The sequence below is a fragment of the Lithobates pipiens genome, unplaced genomic scaffold (genome assembly GCF_037356315.1).
Source record: "Lithobates pipiens isolate NorthernLeopardFrog02 unplaced genomic scaffold, aLitPip1_a1.2 Scaffold_18, whole genome shotgun sequence".
Classification (NCBI taxonomy): domain Eukaryota; kingdom Metazoa; phylum Chordata; class Amphibia; order Anura; family Ranidae; genus Lithobates; species Lithobates pipiens.
The window spans coordinates 291,383,494-291,406,373 of record NW_027507758.1 but is presented as its reverse complement, the minus strand read 5'-3'; positions in this window follow the sequence as shown (position 1 = coordinate 291,406,373).

The following is a 22,880-nucleotide window of genomic DNA, read 5'->3' as shown; positions in this document are numbered from 1 at the left end:
CACACACGGCACTTTTTGAGCGGACAAATACGGCAAACTTTGTTCGTCGTACTAAGTCCGCGCAACTTTTGAAATGAGCGGACTCGCCCACACACGAGGCAACAGTCCGCTCATTTCGAGCGCGTGTCAAGGTAGGCGGGGCCCGCGACGGAGACGTCGCGGGCTCCGCCGCCTGGAATGGACTTAAAGGGGAACCCCAACGCCGAAAAAAATCGGCGTGGGGGTCCCCCAAAGTCCACAACAGACCCTTGTCCGAGCACGCTACCCGGCCGGCCAGGAAAGGGGGGCGAGCGAGCGCGCCCCCCCTCCTGAGCCGTACCAGGCCGCGTGCCCTCAACATGGGGGGTGCCTTGGGGAAGGGGGGGCCGCGCGCCCCCCCCACCCCAAAGCACCTTGTCCCCATGTTGATGAGGACAAGGGCCTCTTCCCGACAACCCTGGCCGTTGGTTGTCGGGGTCTGCGGGCGGGGGGCTTATCGGAATCCGGGAGCCCCCTTTAATAAGGGGGCCCCCGGATAACGGCCCCCCACCCTATGTGAATGAGTATGGGGTACAATGTACCCCTACCCATTCACCTGTAAAATAAAAGTACCCCAAAAAAAAACACAACACACGAGATAAAATATTTTATTGCACAGCTCCGGGGGTCTTCCGTCTTCGGGGGTCTAAAATATTTTATCTCGTGTGTTGTGTTTTTTTTTGGGTACTTTTATTTTACAGGTGAATGGGTAGGGGTACATTGTACCCCATACTCATTCACATAGGGTGGGGGGCCGTTATCCGGGGGCCCCCTTATTAAAGGGGGCTCCCGGATTCCGATAAGCCCCCCGCCCGCAGACCCCGACAACCAACGGCCAGGGTTGTCGGGAAGAGGCCCTTGTCCTCATCAACATGGGGACAAGGTGCTTTGGGGTGGGGGGGCGCGCGGCCCCCCCTTCCCCAAGGCACCCCCCATGTTGAGGGCACGCGGCCTGGTACGGCTCAGGAGGGGGGGCTCGCTCGCCCCCCTTTCCTGGCCGGCCGGGTAGCGTGCTCGGACAAGGGTCTGTTGTGGACTTTGGGGGGACCCACACGCCGATTTTTTTCAGCGTTGGGGTTCCCCTTTAAGTCCATTCCAGGCGGCGGAGCCCGCGACGTCTCCATCGCGGGCCCCGCCTACCTGCACACGCGCTCGAAATGAGCAGACTTCCCTCCGAGCGGGAACAGTTTGCTCATTTCGAAAGTAGCCTACACACGGGCGGACTGTTCGCTCAAACCAAGTTTCAGCGGACAGTTTTTCGGAATTTCCGAAAAACTTTGTTCGTCAAACTGTCCGCTGAAACTGTCCGCTGAAGCCCCACACACGAGCGGACTGTCCGCTGAAACACTGTTCAGCGGACAAAGTTGAGCCAACAGTCCGCCCGTGTGTACGCGGCCTCAGAGTACCCAAGTACCTGCCACCAGGCCATCAGAGTAACCGAGTACCTGTCACCAGGCCATCAGAGTACCAGAGTACCTATCTCCAGCCCATCAGAGTACCCGAGTACCTATTTGCAGCCCATGTCTCATAGAATATACGTTGGGGTATTTGCTTTCCAAAATGGGGCCATTTTGTGGGTAATTTCACTGCCCTGGTGCTCCAGGACCTTCAAAAGTGTGATGGGTAGGAATGAAATGAGATGTGTCATTTATGCTCCTAGAACGCCTGAACGTACTACTTCAATGTTCGGCCTCTCTATGTGACCACGCTGTGTAAAAGTCCTACACGTGGTATCGCTATACTCGGGAAGAGTAGCAGAATGTATTTTGGGGTGTCATTTTTGCTATATACATGCTATGTGTTAGAAATATCTTATAAATTGACAATTTTGTGTAAAATAAAATGCGTTTTAATTTTTTTCCACATATTCCAAAAACTTCTGGAAAAAAATTAACCGTTCAAAAGACTCATTATGCCTCACAGATTATACGTTGGGGGTGTTTGCTTTCCAAAATGGGGTCATTTTATGGGAAATTCCATTGTCCTGGTACTCCAGGGTCTTCAAAAATGTAATAGGTGGTTGAGAAATGAGATGCGCCATTTTTGCTCGTAGAACGTCTGAAGGTACTACATCAATGTTGGTGCTCTGTATGTGGCCAGGCTGTGTAAAAGTCTCACACATGTGGTATCGCCGTACTCGAGAAGAGTAGCAGAATGTATTTTGGGGTGTAATTTGTTGTATGCATATGCTGTGTGTGAGAAATAACCTGATAATATGACAATTTTGTAAAAAAAAATAATAATAAAAAAAAAATCTTAATTTTGCAAAGAATTGTGGGAAAAAATGACAACTTAAAAAACCTCACCATGCTACTTACTTAATACCTTGGAATGTCTACTTTGTAAAAAGGGGTCATTTGGGGGGTATTTGTACTTTCCTGACTTGTTAGTGTCTCAAGAAATGAGGTACACCTGATGTACTGAAGGCCTGATCAGATGTGATCAATTTTCAGCGACTGGCACCATAGTTTGTAGACTCTATAACTTTCACAAAGACCAAATAATATACACTAATGTGGGTTATTTTTTACCAAAGATAGGTAACAGTATACATTTTGGCCAAAATTTATGAAGAAAATTGACTAATTAGCAAAAATTTATGACAGAAACAAAGAAAAGGGCATTTTTTTTCACAAAATTTACGTTTTATTTTATTTATAGCACAAAAAATAAAAAACCCACTAGTGATTAAATACCACTAAAAAAAAGCTCTATTTGTGTGGAAAAAAGGACGTAAGTTTCATATGGGTACAGTGTTGGATGACTGAGTAATTGTCATTCAAACCGTGAGAGCGCTGAAAGCTGAAAATTGGTCTGGTCAGGAAGGGGGTGTAAGTGCACTGTATTGAGGTGGTTAAAGGAAGAGGATATGTTATATTAGTAAATTAGGCATGGCATGGGCAACATGTAATGGAATCACATAAAGAAGGGTGGATTGAAATGAAAGGTACAGAGGTATAAAAAAACGGAATAGTAGAGTGAGATTATATTGAATTAAAACACTAAACATAATAGGACATGAAAATAGTCATTCGAAATTATACACTTTTTTTATACATGATCAAGGATCCGGTGTGTTTTCTCGGGGTGGGGGGGTTAGTATGGTTTATGTTAATGAAAAGATTTATATAGATATATTGTGCAATGTGTAGTTATATGTTGTTGGTTGAAATTTGTCTTAATAAAGAAAAAGTGATTATAAAAAAAACACATTAAATGAAGGACCTGGTATAAAATTAGCCATAACAACACTTCTTAAACCCTCTCCTCATAAATCTGCTGATTTAGGCCGCGTACACACGGGCGGACTGTTCGCCCAACTAAGTTCGTCAGACAATCCGACAAACAGTCCGTTCAAAATTTGCATGAACGGACTTGACCACACATGATGAGCAGACAGTCCGCTGAAAGCGTGCGCGATGACGTACGTCACGTACGACGGGACTAGAAATAGGAAGTCCAGGACACAGCAAAGCACCCTTTGGGCTCCTTCTGCTGACTTTGCGTTAGTAGAAGTTTGGTTAGAGACGATTCGCGCTTTTCAGACTTCAGCTTAATTTGTCCGTTCACTGCGGCGCAGTCTACCTGTGAGGTTTGTATCTGTCTTTCGATACGCGTGGATCAGTTGTACCTGTTATTAGGCGCTTCTGGTCCGCTCGTTTCTGGGTTTCAGGTCGTTCTTCATAGGTCTGGCTGTTCTTCAGTGCGTTCAGTTGAGCTTGTCTGTCCAGCCGACCGTTTCAAAGCCATGGAGAGTGGACGTACTCGGGAACGAGTTCGTGCTATATTGGGGCTTGGTGTTGGGGTTAATACTTTGACCCGAGCCCAGTCTGTGAACAGGGTGAGGAGGAGTTCATGGACAAAGAATTGATTGCGCCAGTGTGACCAATTCTCGCATATGCCTTTACTCCGTGAGATCCGTGAGAATAATCCTGATGATTTCAGGAATTATCTCAGGGTGACGGACCCCGTTTTTCACCGTCTGCTGGCTTTGCTGACCCCTTATATCAGCAGGCAGGATACCTGCATGCGGCAAGCCATCACTCCGGAGCAGAGGCTCGTCGCCACGTTGCGCTACTTGGCGACAGGGAGAAGCCTTCAGGACCTCAAGTTCTCGACAGGCATCTCCCCCCAGGCTCTGAGGATCATTATTCCAGAGACCTGTTCTGCCATTATTCGGGTCCTGCAGAAGGAATATATGAAGGTAAGTTTGTTCTTTTAATATTGCATTATATGCATTATATGCATTGTATGTTTGTATTCATTTCATCATGACTTTTAATATCCATGACAGGAATATGATGTGAATGTCCCCTTTATATGAATGCATGCATTTTTTTTTTTTTTGTGTCATTTTTTTTTAGCTTTTTACCTTTTTGTGTCCCACGTGCATATTTGCTTTCATTAACGTCCTCAGCATTCAACCCTGGGCCCCATATACACCCACAGCCGAGACTGTTTTTCTCTATAATTCATATTGTCAGCTCCATTGTACTATTTTACTTGCCCCCCCCCCCCCCACCCTTTGTATACTCTTTGTATACACCCTGTGTGTGTGTGTGTGTGTGTGTGTGTGTGTGTGTAGATAGATATAGATATAGATATAGATATAGATATAGATAGATAGATAGATAGATAGATAGATAGATAGAGATATAGAGATAGATATAGATAGATAGATATAGATATAGATATAGAGATAGATATAGAGATAGAGATAGATATAGATATATAGATATATATGGATTGATATATATGGATTGTCAACTCATTAATTAGTCCCCCCACTCAAATTGGTTGCAGGTGTTGGATACTCATTAATTAGTCCCCCCACCCCACTCAAATTGCTTGCAGGTGTTGGATACTCATTAATTAGTCCCCCCACCCCAATCAAATTGCTTGCAGGTGTTGGATACTCATTAATTAGTCCCCCCACCCCAATCAAATTGTTTGCAGGTGTTGGATACTCATTAATTAGTCCCCCCACCCCACTTACCCACCTAATTTATGTCCCCTGGTCCATCAGAGGGCTGATTAATCTGTGAATTGGTCCGCCTATTTTTTTTTTTGCAGAAAACAAATTTGCAATATTTCTGTTTAACTGTTTTATCCAAAATGTTTTTGAGTTTTATTTGTTATGAATTGTTTTTATTTAATGACTAATTTTTTTTCCCTGTGTTTGACTCCCCAGTGTCCTTCCACGCCACAGGAATGGCAGACTGTGGCTTCCCAATTCGCTGCCCGTTGGGACTTTCCCAACTGCGGAGGGGCGATCGACGGGAAACATGTGAGGATTGTGCCCCCACCCCATTCGGGGTCCTACTATTGGAATTATAAGGGGTTCCATAGTGTGGTGCTAATGGCGGTGGTGTCGGCACAATGTGACTTTCTTTATGTGGATGTGGGGAAGAACGGCCGGATGTCTGACGGAGGAGTCTTTAGGCAGACCGAGTTCTGCCACCGTCTTATCACTGGTGGCCTGGACTTGCCACCAGATGCCGAGAATGTGGAGGGTCTACCGTTTGTGTTTCTGGCTGATGAAGCGTTCGGTCTGAGTGAACATCTTATGAAACCCTTCCCCCAAAGGACCCTCACCCCGGAGAGGAGGGTTTTTAATTACCGGCTGGCCAGAGCAAGAAGGGTTGTGGAGAGTGCCTTTGGCATTATGGCCAGCCGGTTCCGTCTGTTACTGACAGCGATCAACCTTGCAGAATATAAACTGAACTATGTGATTCTGTGCTGCTGCATTCTGCACAATTTTCTACGTAAATTTTCAGGTAACCAGTACCTGCAGCCTATTGGGCCTGAGGCCGGACTAATATTTCCAGAACTGGCAGGGCTGGATCATGCCCTTCCTGGCTTAGCCCCCCAAACAGCACGTGAGGTGCGTGACCGCTATGTCAGCTATTTTAATGGTAGGGGGGCTATTCCAATGCCAGCTGAGCAATAAAAATGTATTTTTCTTGAAATATGTATTGTCTGTTCAAATTTTTAAGTTTGGTTCTTGTTTGCTTTTCACGTTGCTTGTCTCCTACATTGTCCTAATTCAGGGATATGCAATTGGCCAACCTCCAGCTGGTGCAAAACTACAAGTCAATCATGCCTCTGGGTCTCATGCTTGTGGCTGTCAGTCTTGCTATGCTTCATGGGACTTGTAGTTCTGCAACAGCTGGATTTCCACTAATTGCATATTCCTGTCCTAGTGCATTTGTATAGCAAAGTGGTTTTTGACAATAGGAAATAAGGCCCTTTGTGACAGAAAACACAAAATGACTTCCCAAACTGGTATTGAGTATTGAAAGAAGTAGACACACACACACACACATCTTTTTTTTGATTTTTTAATAGTGCACATTCCAACCAGTGCCTCTTTTTTTAGATATTTTTCTTTTTGTGTTATTTTTTTTTCTTTTTTTTTTCTTTTTTTGTAAACATAGAAATATATAGATATATCTATATCTAAAATACAATTATCACAAAAAATAAAAATAAAAGCATATTTTTAACTATTTACATAAAATAAGGGGTAAAGCCAAATTTTGAAGATGCACACCAAAAATTGGTAATGTCAACATGTGCTATGTACCATCATGAGTGATCAATGGACGTGTTTGGTGTGTGCAATCCCTTCCTCTCACATACTAGAATGAGGAAGGGTTTGCAAACACCAAATGCGTTCCATTGCGATCCTCTGATGGCACATAGCACATGTTGACACACCGTGTGCATCTTCAAAATTTGGCCTCTGAAAACTATGTTGTAAAAACATTAAAAACGTTTTTCCAAGGGAATGAAGAACATGATCGATTGGGTTTTACGGAAAAGGGGCTTAGATTCTCCCTAAAACATCGATCATGTTCTTCATTCCCTGCCTCATAGTGATCAGTTCTCTTTGTATGTTGATAATTTGGTTCTCCATACGATCAATCTGCCCATTCCAGGCCATGATGTCACCAATCAGCCTCTGGGCACTGTCAGAGGTAAATGGCTCCGCGGCTTGTCCTACCACAACCAGATCATCACCTAAAAACATGTGTAGATAAAAAATTGGTTAAAATATACAGCCATTAATTGTTTACCTTAAGCTGGGTTGTCAGACACTCACTTTGTGGGGTGTGTATCTCCGCCTGCTCTTCCTCCTCCACATCTAGCCCTGGGCTCGGCTGATCCAGCGGAGCTACGGAGCTTGGTCCAGCGGAGGATACGGAGCTTGGCTGCTCCCTCTCGGACACTGGGCTGGGCAGCTCCAATACCGACACTGGGCTGGGGCTAACTGCCCAATCAGGCTGGCGAGGTCGGGGGGTCCTGGGCTGCTCCGCCTCTTGTCTGAGTCTTTGTTCCCCTATGAGAATGAAAAAAAAAAAAAAAAAGGATACTTTTAAGCATAGTGATATTTGAGTTCAGAAATTTGAATATGAAACATTGGTTTGAAGTGGTGTACAATTATTAGCTGGTTATTACAAGCTCATAGTTTAATACATCATTAAAATGACATTTTTTTAGTTAGGCTGTGTTCAGACTGCTGCGATGTGCGAACGCTGCAAATCTACTGCGCAGTTCGCACTGCCCTATGTGACCTGCTGGGAGTATCAGTGTAAAGTTTTATTGACACCTCCAAATTAGTTCTCATTTCACAGTGCAATCTTTAAACTCGGACAGGAATCGGACCACATGGTGTGAAGACCCATGTGATCCGATTCGGCTGTGGACTAAAAAAAGGGCCATGTACAAGTTTGGGCCGGATGCGATGCGAATTCAGCCATACTATATGTATGGCTGAAATCGCATCACACAGAGATCACATGTGATTTGCACTGCAGTGTGGTGCAAATCACATTTGATCTCGTACATTGCAGCACTGTGAACCTAGCCTTTAACCAAACTGTGATACTTTATATCTTTTGTCCAAGTTTCACAGACGGACACACTCGAATCATCCCCTGGAGTACCTGTGTGTGATTATGTCAAAAAATGTTCTATGATGTCCCAAACTACACTAAATGTTTCCCAGTCCAGATGTTGAACCAGCATTTTATCTATCTATCTATCTATCTATCTATCTATCTATCTATCTATCTCATTTTTTTTATTGAGTCTACATTGCACTGAATAAATTTATGAAACTTTATTAAAAATGTATATCCTAGAAACTGAGTGTGACAATTCAGTTTATCATGAACAATACAAAAAAATGAATAACTAATTAAAATCTAATCCAACACCAGATAAATTTACACCATATACAAATTCATGCTATTTACGCCCACATATACGAACAACCATATGCGCTCATTACATGAACTATTAACTACACGAACGATCAAATCCGCCAGATTTACATACAATACCTACACGAACGATTACGAACAAATCCGCCAGATTTACATACAATACCTTTACGAACAAATCCGCCAGATTTACATATAATACCTATACGAACGATTATGTCCGACAGTCACGATAAACGCGGAGTTTACTCACTTTTTTTCAGGGCCTTTTTGATGCGATGATATTGGTCCGGCTCCCTGGACTTGATGTCGGACCATCGTTTCCGGAGCTGGTCCTTGCCTCTTTGTACCCCAAATTTGTTATGCAACGTTGTGACGACCTTATCCAAGATGCCGCTTTTCCGGACATTGGGTTTGGGGTACGGGCCATGTTCCCCATCATAGTCCTCCCTTCTTAATATAGCCACCATCTCCACCATCTCTTCAAAGGCCATATTGGTGGCCTTATATATCCTCCTTGCTCCGGAAGCATGGGGTCCATGGCTTTCCTCCGCGCTGCTCACGCTGCTCATTGAATTTGCGTCCGCCATTTTCTCCTATCATTCACCCACAGCGGAACGAGGGTAAAAGGGGCGGGGAAATACGGTCACAAGGAACGTCAGGGGCGGGCGACGCAGGCGGAGCCTGAATGCATGCGCTGTATATAAAGCGTTACCGCGAGGCCGTACGCTTGTCCGAACGGAAGCAGCGAGTGCTACACGCGACGGTAAGATAGTTATCGTTTTATTTTAGTTTAATTTTAAGCCTGCGTTAGGAATGTGTATATTGAAATTTAATCTTATTGATGTTTAATTGATTTTTATGTGGGTTGGTGGTTGAGTGGGGTTGGTGTTTTGTGTGGTAGTGTGGGGGTGGGGGTGGGTGTATGGGGGGGGGTAGTGTGTGTGTGTGTGTGTGTGTGGGGGGGGGGGGGTAGTGTGTGTGTGTATGTGTATGGGGGGGGTAGTGTGTGTAGTGTGTGTGTGTGTGTGGGGGGGGGGGGGGTAGTGTTTGTGTGTGTGGGAGGGGTAGTGTGTGTGTGTGTGTGTGTATGGGGGGGGTAGTGTGTGTGTGTGTGTGTGTGTGTGTATGGGGGGGTAGTGTGTGTAGTGTGTGTGTGTGTGGGGGGGGGTAGTGTTTGTGTGTGTGGGAGGGGTAGTGTGTGTAGTGTGTGTGTGTGTGTGTGGGGGGGGGGTAGTGTTTGTGTGTGTGGGAGGGGTAGTGTGTGTAGTGTGTGTGTGTGTGTGGGGGGGGGGGTAGTGTTTGTGTGTGTGGGAGGGGTAGTGTGTGTGTGTGTGTGTGTGTGTGTATGGGGGGTAGTGTGTGTGTGTGTGTGGGGGGGTAGTGTGTGTGTGTGTGTGTGTGTGTGTGTGTATGGGGGGGGTAGTGTGTGTAGTGTGTGTGTGTGTGTGTGTGTGTGGGGGGGGTGTAGTGTTTGTGTGTGTGGGAGGGGTAGTGTGTGTGTGTGTGTGTGTGTGTGTGTGTATGGGGGGTAGTGTGTGTGTGTGTGTGTGTGTGGGGGGGGATAGTGTTTGTGTGTGTGGGAGGGGTAGTGTGTGTGTGTGTGTGTATGGGGGGGCAGTGTGTGTGTGTGTGTGTGTGTGGGGGGGGTAGTGTTTGTGTGTGGGGGGGTAGTGTGTGTGTGTGTGTGGGGGGGTAGTGTTTGTGTGTGTGGGGGGTAGTGTGTGTGTGGGGGGTAGTGTGTGTGTGGGGGGGTAGCGTGTGTGGTAGTGTGTGTCTCGCCTACATTGTCACAATATAAATAGTGTGCATTTGGTCTGACTTTTTTTTCTTTTTTTTTTTTGTATTTATTTACTTATTTTTTTTTTTTTGTTTTTTTCAGAGAACAACATAAACAGAAAATGCAAAGGTATACCCCAGACCCCTTTAAGGAGGAGGCCTTCCTCTCCACATTTATTGATCTAATAGAGTCACACAGGAGTCTTTGGGATTCAAAACACCCCCAATATTCTAACCGTCATGCCCGGAAGAAGACACTGGAGACAGTTTTGACGTTTGTGAAAACCCGACTCCCCCAGGCAGACACTGACTTTGTGAACGCCAAAATTAAGAACCTGCGTAGCGTGTATAGGCGGGAGCGCAGAAAGATCCTAGAGTCCCAAACATCAGGATCAGCAGCAGGTCAGGTCTATGTACCTAGGCTGTGGTATTATGACAGGCTGCGTTTTCTGGATGACACGTCAGAAGCCAGGCAGTCACTTTCTACTCCGTCTACCCGTCCCTCCACCCTTCCCTCCACCTCAGGTGAGCCATCCCTGGAAGATCCAGACCCTTCCTTGCTGGACGAGGTTGATGCGCCCAGCTGGAGCCAGGTATATTTTAGTTTATAAAGTTTGGATTGCTCAAATATTAATGATGTAAAGTTCAATGTTTGAATTGCTTCCAAATCTAGGATTTCATCACAAGCTAAATTAGATAGAAGGATACAGTAGTTTCCACAAATGTGGCTCAAATCTTGGTGAACTGATGGAAAAATGGTGGTGTCAAAATGATAGCCTTTTGTATTTCAAGACAAATGTATTTGCAAGTGAGAACTGTAAAATTGTTAGTGATTGATGATTTCAAAATATAGACATATTTTATTTATTGATTTCTTTGTTTTTTACACAGGATGAGCTCACCCAGGAGGAGGCCGGGACCAGTGGTATGGAGGAGGAGGCCGGGACCAGCCACACACAGGAGCTAGCTGGGCCCAGCAGGAGTCGGACGGAAAGCCAGGTCCCTCCCCTCCGCCTAGCCAGCAAAAGGCCCAGGAGGATGACACGGACAGAGGAGGAGTCCTTGGCACTTATACGCCAAGCCACCCAAGTGCTGAGCAAACCCCCCAATCCGGAGGAGGCCTATGGCACTTATCTGGCTAGTAAGCTACTCGAAATGGAAAAACCACAGCGCAACTTGTGCGAAGCAATATTTTTTGATGCCATCCAACGGGGTCTGAAGGGTGAGCTCACACCGACCACCAAGCTTTATAACGCAGACCCTACTGCTCCTCCTCCTCCTCCTCCTCCTCCTCCTCCTACCACAAGTCCACCACCAGAGGCACAGCCTCCAGCGACGCGTGGAGGGAAGGCTAGACGGAAGAGTCCCAAGTGACTGCCTGGCTTCAGTCTGCTCTGAAAGAAGACGCAGGCTGTTGTAGTACCACAGTCTGGGGACATAGATCTCATCTGCTGCTGTTCCTGGTCTTTGGGATTCTAGGACCTGGTTGTGCTCCCTATTTACATGCTACACAGGTTCGGAATTTTGGTGGCCACTCACTTGATGTGTGCCTGGGGGACAAAAGGCTTCACAAACGTCAAAATTGTCTCCAGTGTTGCCTCCCTCTTGATTTAGTTTTGTTCTGAGGAAAAATAAAAATTTATTATTTCCAAAAATATTGTATGTTTTTTTTTTTTTTTTTTTTTTTTTTTTTTTTTGGCTTAACCACTTGCTTACTGGGCACTTAAACCCCCCTCAGTCCCAGACCAATTTTCAGCTTTCAGCGCTGATGCACTTTGAGTGACAATTACGCGGTCATACAACACTGTACCCAAATGAATTTTTTATCATTTTTTTCCCACAAATAGAGCTTTCTTTTGGTGGTATTTAGTTACAGCTCGGAGTTTTATTTTTTGCTAAACAAACAAAAAAAGATGCAAAAAAAAAAAAAAAAAAAAATCATGTTTTAATAGTTTGTTATAAAATTTTGCAAACGGGTCATTTTTCTCCTTCATTGAAGTGCGCTGATTAGGCGGCACTGATAGGCTGCATTGGTGGGCACTGATGGGCTGCATTGGTGGGCACTGATGGGCTGCATTGGTGGGCACTGATAGGCTGCACTGGTGGGCACTGATAGGCATAGTTAAGGCGGCACTAATAGGCACAGATAAGGCGGCACCGATGGGCACAGATAAGGCGGCACTGATGGGCAAAGATGGGCACAGATAAGATGGCACGGATGGGTGGCACGGATAAGTGGCACGGATGGGTGGCACGGATGGGCACTGATAGGTACCACAGATAGATGGGACTGATGGGCACTGATAGGTGGCACTGATAGGTGGCTCTGATAGGTGGCACTGCTGGGCACTGATGGGCGGCACTGCTGGGCACTGATGGGCGGCACTGCTGGGCACTGATGGGCGGCACTGGGGTGCAGCACAAAATTAGCAGCATGACGAATATGCTAGCTTCAATACGAACACTAGTTTTACAAGACCGAGCGCTTCCGCCCTGTCCGCCCTGTAAATCCTTTCTGGGCATGCGTCATACTTAGTCCGTCCAACGTGCCTGCACACGAGCGGACTGTCCGCTGAAACCAAGTTTGGACGGACTGTCTTACGGAAATTCCGAAAGACTTTGTTCGTCAGACTGTCCGCTGAAACAGTCCGCTGAAGCCCACACACGAGCGGATTGTCCGCTGAAACACTGTTCAGCGGACAAAGTTGGGCGAACAGTCCGCCTGTGTGTACGCGGCCTTAGTATATTCAGAGAGCCAAGCTTCACAACAGAGGAAGGGTAATACCCTGTTTCCCCGAAAATAGGTCCTAGTTATCGGTGATGGTTGCAATATAAGCCCTAACCCCCAAATAAGCCCTAGTTAAAGTCCCTGTAGGTCTTATTTTCAAGTTATGTCTTATTTTCGGTGGAAACATGGCAGTAGTGTTTAGTCTAGCGGATTCAGAAAGGGTTGAAGAAAGGCACGTGGACTTGCAAAATATAAAACCGCAGGAAAATTTAAATAAAGGTCATGCAATAAAGAGAAAGGAAAAAAAAGGAAGTGTGGGTGATAGGAAGAATGTTAAGCAGAGCACAAGAGGCAAAAGCAGATTCTCCCTGGGGGAAATAGCTCAAACCTAAATGAGCTACTCTTTACAGTTACCCCAATGATTTTATCATGCTGTACCACTGGAGTTTTGACGCTTATCTTATTAACAATAAGTGAGCCTTCAGTTTACTAAGGAAACGGTCTCTATCCCTTTGGTGGGTTAATCTTATTGACATCTGGGAGAATAGGAGAGTATCTGAGAATATCTGAGATTTTCTGAATATACAATCTCATATGATCCTTCCCTTTTCTCTCTGCATAACAACTATTTTCATAGGAAAGTATATAAAAAGTCTATCCTGATACATTTTACCAACATCTCCAAATGTTAATTGCTATGTGCTGTAGGCAAAGTGATTCTCCATTAATATCCTCTAGCATAACAGAATAAATAAATATTGGATATAGAAAACTCAACTTTGTTGATAAAGTAATCTTCTGAATCCTTCCTTTCTGGGTGGTTTTATTGGGAAAATGTATTTATTCTAAACACACTACACACTGGCATCCATCATATCCAGGGCCGTCTTTAATATTGATTGGACCCTGAGCAAAAATTTTCTTGGGCCCCCCTCCATGCAATTTCACGCTCCACCTGCTCTGAGACATACAATAAATAGCAGCTAGACTTTAAATCGGTTTACTGTATCAGATCAGGCAGCAATTGCGATGGGTTACCAGCGGTTACAGCATATCATTACTACATACTGACTGGTCGCTAGAGGTTACAGCACACATTATGGCTAATGGATTAGTTGATAGAGGTTACAGCAAATGATTTCTGCTTGTTAATTGCTTGCTAGAGATTACTGTACAGTATTACTGCTCAGTGATTGGTTGGTAGAGGTAAGAGCACATCATCTCATCACTGCAGGGGGGCATGATATACATATGAATGCCACCTTTTATTTACATATCAATGCCGCCGGACGCAGCTATTTAATTATGAATTCCACTGCTACTTACATATCAGTGCCTGTTATTTACATGTAAACACAAGTTCTGCAGGTTAGTCATCTGTACACAATAGGGCAGAGCTGGGCAGCATTAGTACCAGCACTTCACACTGAGATATTGGGACACCGCACAGCACTAAAACTTCAAAGGACAAGGGAATTTAAACTGGGATAGTTGGCAAGTATGAGTAAGGCAGCTGCTTTGTGCCCCACAACGACAGGGCCCAGGGCAGCTGCCCCTTTTGTCCTGCCTTAAATACGGCCCTGATCACATTATAACCCCATAGCTAAAAATATTTGGGGGCTTTTGAACTTTGTTTGATCCCTCTGTACCACAAACCCTTTTCATTTCTTAACCCACTCATTTCTTGCAGCCTTCATCTTTTCTGCCCTCCATTTCCATTTGTCTAATTCTGTGCTTCTTCATCATTTTGCCCTTCATATTATTTCTAAAGCCCCATACACACTATCAGATTTTCTGCTGATTTTTTCCTTCAGATTTACCAAAACCATATAATATGAGGTCAAACCTTAGGAGTTTCAATTTGTATGCAATCAGGCAGGCCCTTGCACTACATGGTTTTGGTAAATCTGAAGACAAAAATTAGCAGAAAATCTGATAGTGTGTATGGGGCTTAATACCTTCTTTTGAACAAATAAAAACAAGGCATTTGGGAGCTTTCAAATTAGATAAAAGACAAAGACAGCACTCCTACTGTTTGATGGCATTTGAATAATAATGCTGTCTTTTTATTGTTTAATCTGTGCTTTGACTAAACAAAATATACTTTGATGAAGTATTTTGTTTTAAATTGTTGCATTCTCTATCTGTGCATGCATGTGCAGGATTACTTGAAGGCATCATTGCCTGTGGTTAGTCTTCCAGGCACTGAACATTAGTGTAGAATTTTCCAGCTAGGTAAGAGATCACATTCATTGAGAATGTGCACATAATGTAAGCTGTAAGGCAAATGTCATTGTGATTTATCCCTGCTCTTTATTTCTTAGTAAATCCTGCTAATACATTGGCCACATATTGCATTGTTTTCAGTAAGTTATCAGACTCATAGACTTGAGAATGACTAGGAAAGAACAACCACTCTGCAGCATTCCAAAGCCAGAAGCAGAACCTGCACACTGTATTTAATGTGGTTTCCATAACCGACTAGAATTCCAATCTTTACAAAGAAACATATTGTAAAATATTAAAGGATACAGCTGGCCATATATTATACAATTTTATTGTACAATTTTCCTTTAGATTTACCAAAACCATATAACATGTGGTCAAACCTAAACCCTTGCACTGCATAGTTGAAGGTGAATCTAAAGGAAATTAAATAAGAAAATATTATCATGTATGAACAGCCTTAGTTCACCTTTCAATAAATAATGAATGCACATATTTTTGCAGGTAAAAAAAAAAGCATTTTTTTTTCACACTGCAGCCTATAAAGCATTGCAACAGCGATCAGTAGATCACGTGTGCAATACCAGGATCCTGCAGACTCTCAGTCAGCTGTCAGCCGATACCTCCCATACAGGCAGAAAGTTACTGAAATGCAGGAAGAATCAATTAACTATAAGTGCGCTCAGCAGCACCCTCTCAGTTCTTTGATAACTACAAGCCATCTGACGTGTCAGCCGAAGATTCTTGTAATTAATTCATTCACAGGAAGCTGTGAATGAATGATGTATCTGTGTGGGTGTAGCCCCGCGCAGCCGTCTTGTTTTCAAATTGTGACAGCGGGTGCAGGGAGAAGTTCCCCCATCTGCTTTCACACAGGCAGCGGAAGCTAGGTGTATAGGAGCATCATACATTTTACACCCTATATATGGGTGTAACGTGTTACATGTTCCAAAAGTGAACTTAGCCTTTAACAAACATTGATAAAATCATTAAATTGGTTGTAAAGCCACTTTGTCATATCAAAAAATCCCCTCTGTTAAATAACATTATGTGCCCCACGGTACTTGTTTTTTAAAAAAAATATGCAGATTTCTACCTTATTTCAGAGTGCCCAGCTGCTCGCTGCTCTCCTCAGTCTGACAGCTACAGTGGGAGGGACCAAGAACTCCCGCTGACATCAGTCAGGAGGAGGGGAGGAGAGAGGCGGTCAGTCACTTGAGCGCCAGGAGGGAGGCACTCTGAAATAAGGTAGAAATCTGCATATTTTTTTATAAAACACGTACAGTGGGGCACAAATCATTATTTAACAGAGGGGATTGTAGAAATATAACACAGGTATTATAGCAGCAGTTAGGAAAGTAGAGGGGAGCAAAGCGTCACTGACACAAGCTGACAGGCAGGGAAGAGGTGGAGAGAGGACAGAGGTTGACAGAGGCATGTAAACTGACCATGATTGCAGGGTTCAGCAGCCATGATAAACACGTGTTCAGTTTAAGGGGGGGGGGCAGCACCAGGCAGGATCAGTCAGGTATTTTAGGTTATACAAGGTGCCAAATGACATAGCACAAGCACTGTCCTGTTAAGCATGTTTTAAGGGAACAGTCAGGCCCCCCCTGACAAAACTGCAGCGTATGCAGCTTGTCGCTCAAAAAGGAGCAGGAGCTTCTTTTGAGGGACAGAGTCATGTGTTGTGATTTGCCACGACTGCAGCGTGATTTATCGCAAAGGCAAAATTGCAGAGTGATTGAGGTGCCATTAGGAAGCTCAGGGTAGTATGGGGGCAGGTTAGGGCAGTATAGGGTATTATAGTGGCAGGTCTGGGTAGCATAAGGTTTTATAGTGGCAGGCTAGGGCTGTATAGGGTAGTATAGGGTATTTTAGATGCAGGTTATGGCTGTATACAGTGACAATGTGCTCAGTCACTTATAACATGCCTGGAGATGCAGACACCCATGGCTCCTGTGTACTCTCCTCTTTCTCCTCCTTTGGCTGCAGGATCAGCCAGTGAATAAGTCTTTCTGAGGAGTGGCGGAGGCAGCCATTCCCCAGGCTCCGCCATCCAACTCTGACTGCCACAGGACTTGAGAGATATTGAAGATCACTGAGGGACAGCCTGTCTGATTGGATGACTGGGGAGACAGGCACCACTGGGCCCCCTGCCGACATGATGGACTTCTGATGTTTACAAAGCTGGGAAAGTGCAGGAGCTCCTCTCCGGACCATCCTACACTGCACACCCCCAGGCTGACACCCCCCCCAATGTGTGGCACCAGGGGCGGACCTCCCTTGAAACGCCACTGGGAACGGGATTTTTTTTTTTTTTTTTTTAGGGTTACAAACACTTTAACATCAATCTGATTTCCTCTTCAAGCATTAAAAGGTAACTGAAAAAACAAAAAAAAAAACTATGCACATAGTGTTTGTAAACTGTAACAATAAACTTCTCTTTTTCCCTTTTGGTCTGATAAATACACCATTACATTTTTTTTTGTTATATCTGTTCGATAAGTGCAGAGAAACAACCACTCATTCAGCCAGAAATCCAATGCTGTCTTGGGTACTCGGCAGTCTTATCCTAACACACTTTCTGCCCTGGGTGAACAACACTAAACAATAAAAAGAAAGCTAATGCAGCAACTCACATCTAAGGACAGGTAAGCTGCAATATATAATATTTTTGCTCTTGAATTTGAATACACTTTAAAAAATCCTGTCAGGGAAAAATATTCCAAAAGGTCTACTTACAAGAGAACAGAGTACATCCTTGCCTCTACACATGCAAGAAAAGGCATCGCTTTCATCAGTATCCCGTGAGAAAGCTGAGAAACCTGTGCTCTGACTGATGTTGTGTCTTCTAATGCCCATGCACACGATCAGAAATTCCGTCAGAAAAAACTTGGATTTTTTTTACAGTAAAACTGCGGCGGCTGGTCGGGAAGTGGTTAAGCAGCTGCAGCTGAAAAGAGATAATGTTTTTAATTAAATAACATTAAAAAAATCATTGTAAATTGATATGCATGTTAAAGTACAATAAATACATGAAATTCTCTTTTTGTATGTGAACATTAATATATATATATGTACATCTAGAATCGCTTTGAGAAAGGCAGACATAAAAATAGACATGTTAATAATTGATAGATGTATAAAAACATACTCCCACAGCTTGCACCTGTGCATTCAAGATAAATCTTCCTCTGAAGTTCACGGAGAGACCAATACTTCCAGTGGTGTAAATCTCCTGTCTCAACCTGTTTTTAGTGTAGCCTCCTGGGATACCTTTGGATCCCAAATCTTGTGAGAATGTTCTCTTGCACTGTACAGATTTGGGATCCTCAGGATTCCCAGAAGGCTGCAATGAGGCCGAGTGTTACCAGTGTCAAATTAAGGGACCCACATGTGCTTTTGCAATAACTGTGTTTTACTTTTTACTGCAGATTGTTTTAGTTAGTGATTTTGCATAGACTTTGGGACTATTATGTTAAATATAAACCCTAAATGGGGTGTGACTTAGCAATGGAAGCATGAGGATGTACCTGCAGGAGCTCTACACGGGAACGAGCTGAGGATCACCCGTAGAACGGCCCAGACGAGCCATCTCCACATGCCCGGGGAACGTAAGCACCTGCTGGCCAACGAGGAATGGAAGGTATCTGAAATTACCTACTACTTTTTGCGGCGGCACCCCGTTTTCTCGTTGGCCGCATGGACCAAGATGGTGCCGCCACAGGTTCCCCCGATGAGCTGCGCAACAAAAAATAAGAAGGACACACAGGCGGGGGCCGCTGCGGAGGAGGACTTTCCCCCTCTCACTCCCAGGGCATTCTCTCCCATACAGTCCCCTGCCATCCCACTCACAGACTCAAAGCCAAGCACTGAGAATGCAAGGGGAGCGAGTGGCCTCACAGAGGGATCCCTAAGGGACATAGTCTCAGGTCTGCCCATTAAGCAAGATTTAAATGCCATGGTAGCCTCATTTGTGAACGCACTCACATGGGAGTTGCACGATCTGTGACAGCAAGTTGAGACTGTAGAGGAGAGGGTAACTGTGATAGAATCCTCCACTGCCACCACTGATGCTGTATTACCAACCTAGAGACAGAGCACAGGGCCTTCTGCGGCCATCTTGTTGATGTACAACTGCGGCGTGACAATGGTGAAAACAGGAGCAGGAGAAACAATCTGCGCCTCCGAGGCATCCCTGAGGCCACCATGGGACCAGATCTACACACCATTGTGATAGCTATCCTGAACCAGGTCCTGGGTAAGCCCCCTACCATTGACTTGGAACTAGATAGGGTCCACCGTGTACCGAGCCCCAGGGATCCACCCTCAGCACCACCATGGATCTTCCACGTGATGTTCTTTACAGGGTGCATTTTTTTACCATTAAGGAAGAGATCCTAGGCTTGGCATGGGAAAAGGGCCCAATTGACTTTGATGGAGCCTCCATATGGATCTTCCCTGATATCTTCAGGCAAACCCATGTCATGTAAGGTCTTTTGTGACCTCTTTTGGAGGTGATACGGGAAGCTAAAGCTACTTACCGCTGGGGCCATCCCTTCCACCTGATCGTGAGGAAGCAAGGCTTGGAGTTCCATCTACGCTCACCTGATCAACTCCCAGACCTGTTTAGCCACTTGCGGACCAGCCGCCGCAGTTTTAATGAGCAAAATCACATTATTGTACATGATCTCGTGAGGCAGGCTAGGGGGCGCAAACGCATGCCCACCGCAAGCTCTGTGAGTCCAACCGCGGGTCCCCCGGACTCGATGTCTGTGGGCATACCCGCGATTGTCTCACAGAGAGGAAGAACAGGGAAATGCTGATGTAAACAAGCATTTCCCCGGGGGGGCGTGGCCGGATGTAGACCCGGGAGGACGTGTGGTGCTGGAGCTCCTGCCATCCTGAATAGAATCCTTAGCCATCCTTCGTCTATTTGATCTTGGGGACGGCCAATTTCTATCCCCTGTGCCTCTGACATCCCGCTGAGCAACGGGGAGGCAGTATTGGCACGGAGCGCGGTGTATTTGGCGGCTCCGTGGTTTGAGGCCTAGCCGCCGCACGGTGTCCGGCCGCCATCTTGCGGCCTGTAGAGCCTCCGGACCGGCCGCTGTGGAGTACCTGAGTGCGGGACTCGGCTGCGCCCGGGAGCGGAACGGAGGGGACGCGGGAAGGAGACGAATCCTCGGGCCATACCGCCGGACGCAGATGCGGTGACTGACCCACTCCGTCGCATACGGCCGCGCAGTGGTGCATCTGCAGTTGGGAGGACTGTCTGTCTTATGGAGGCCCTGTAATATCCTCGCTGGAGTGGTGAGTCCTTACCTGGGGGCACTGATAGCTGCTCAGGAGAGGTGGAGAGAGGAGAGGGAGAGAGGGTGACAGCCCTGGTGCCATTCCCTGCTGCTTTCCATGCTGGGCAGATGTACTGAATGAACTGCATATCTTCAGGGGCCTTACTCCAACTTCCTAATACATAGCAGAACTGTGTGCATTCTATCTTGTATTGTCTTTGGATGTGAGAGGCTCTTTGGGGCTACCAGATCTGTGCTTTTTGCCATCCTAATCATTCTCTGCTGTATCCCTGAAGCTGACTATCCTTAAAGGGCAGCACCATCTTCTCTACACACGTATACTTCAGGCCAGCTTGCCCGACATCTTTTCCTCATGCCCTCCAAAGGCAAGTTTGCAGCTAAGAAAGCACCGTTACAGCCTGCGCAGACTCCTAGTGACTTTCTGAATCAATTCAAGGCTTTAATGGTGGATATGGAGCAGGCGGCTCCTCAGGAGGCTAACCCATCTGCACCCACTTTGCCTCCAACCAATGATACCACTGTTATTCTGGCAGCTATTAAGCAAAGCAGAACATCCTTGTTAGTGCGCATAGACCACCTGGCGGAGGAATGCAACCTTATAAGAGCAGATTTTGATAAATTCCGGGGCAGGGTCTCGGAGACTGAATCGCGCATCTCGGTGGCGGAGGACACTACTCAACGTCATGATGAGGCCATCCAAGCGCTGCAGCGTACGGTTCAGACTCTGGTGGCCAAGTCCGATGACGCTGAAAACCGTTTGCGCAGGAACAATGTCAGGGTCTTGGGCCTGCCGGAGGGAGCAGAGGGGGACCGTCCGGCTGAATTTGCCGAAGATTTCTTTAAATCGTTGCTTCACTTGACCGATGTCCCACCAACGTATGTGGTCGAGAGAGCTCACAGGGTCCCGACCAGTCGGGGTCCCCCGGGGGGCCCCCCCAGACCCTTCTTGGTACGCTTTCTCAATTTTTGGGACCGAGATCGGATTCTGCGTGAGGCTCGTAAACATCAGACCCTGCCTTTTGAGAACACGGCGGTGCACTTGTATCCGGATTTCTCTGCTGATCTTCAGAGACGACGCAAGACATTTACAGACGTCAGAAGGAGGCTTCGTGAGCGTGAGTTGAAATATTCTATGCTTTATCCCAGCCGACTGCGGGTGCAACATGGAGGATCTGTGAAATTCTTTGAGTCTCCCGCGGAAGCTGATCAATGGCTTCAGTCGCTATAACTGGCCTGCTAGGACACTCCTGATTACCTGACGGCGGACTGATTTGCAGCTACCTGTTTCTGTTTTTTTTTTTTTTTTTCCCTTCTTTTTTGTTGCCATATGTGGTTGATACCTAGCTACGGGGCGGTCTGTCTTCCCTACATATGTGTCTCCTCCTGGAATGCACTTGATATCCACTTGACATGTAGAGGCACAGGCTATCCGGATTTCCATACCGAAGGATGGACGGGTTGTGAGTGGAGTGGGAGCTCCAGGCACGTGAACACTATGTCCATGTTACTTTTGACTTCTGGTTTACACTTGAACCTTCTTTTTGGTTCTAGGGCTTATACTTTTTGTCTAGTGGTCCTTTTTTGACCCATCAAGGCTATGCCTTCCGGGACTGTTTTTGGACACAGTTTGGGGATAAGCTGCGTGTACGTGTTTTTTTATGTTGTTACACAGCAGCAGGGTGTTTTTGGGTTCTACAGGGTAATGGGTGGGATAGGTGCAGCCCTCCAAGGTAAATTGTTTATCTATATGCTTAATGTTGTCTCTGATTTCAGTCTGCAATTGTATGTATCACTGATGCCGTTTGTACTTTACTTTCAGTTTAACGAGTCACGTGGGGTATGATGGGGGGATCGGGTTTTAATGTAGTTTCATGGAATGTTAGAGGTCTTAATGATAAATTCCGTAGAGCTTTAATGTTTCAATATTTAAAAACGTTCAATCCTCCTGTGGTGTTTTTGCAGGAGACACATCTGGATGGGAGCAGGGTGCTGGCCTTACGCAGAGCCTGGGTACAAAGAGCGCTGCATGATACATACTCTACTTACTCCAGGGGAGTGTCAATTTTAATTGGCAAGGCGGTACCGTGCACCATCCACCATGTGATCTCAGACCCGGGTGGTAGGTTTTTGGTGGTTGTGGCAGATATTGGTGGGTGTAAAATGGTTTTGGTGAACGTTTATATCCCACCCCCATTCCAGATTCAGATCCTGTATGACCTTTTGGGTAAATTGGCGCCCTACATGCATCTCCCTCTCCTTATAGCCGGGGACTTTAATGCTATCCTCTCTACTGCTTTGGACTCGTCTAATGTTTCTAGAGTGGCGTCGGCCGATCTCTCTGCCTGGGCGGCGGTTGCTTCCCTGACAGAGATTTGGCGTTGGAAAAACCCTGTCACCAGAGGTTACTCACACTTATCGAAAACTCATAAATTCTCTTCGAGAATAGATCTAGCATTTGCAAATTCGGCTATGCTTCAATTGGTAGGGGGGGCAAAATATTTAGCGGGTGGTATTTCTGACCATTCGCCCTTGTCAATTTACATTGGATCCACCGTAGGTCCTGCGGGGAGAGGGTGGAAATTG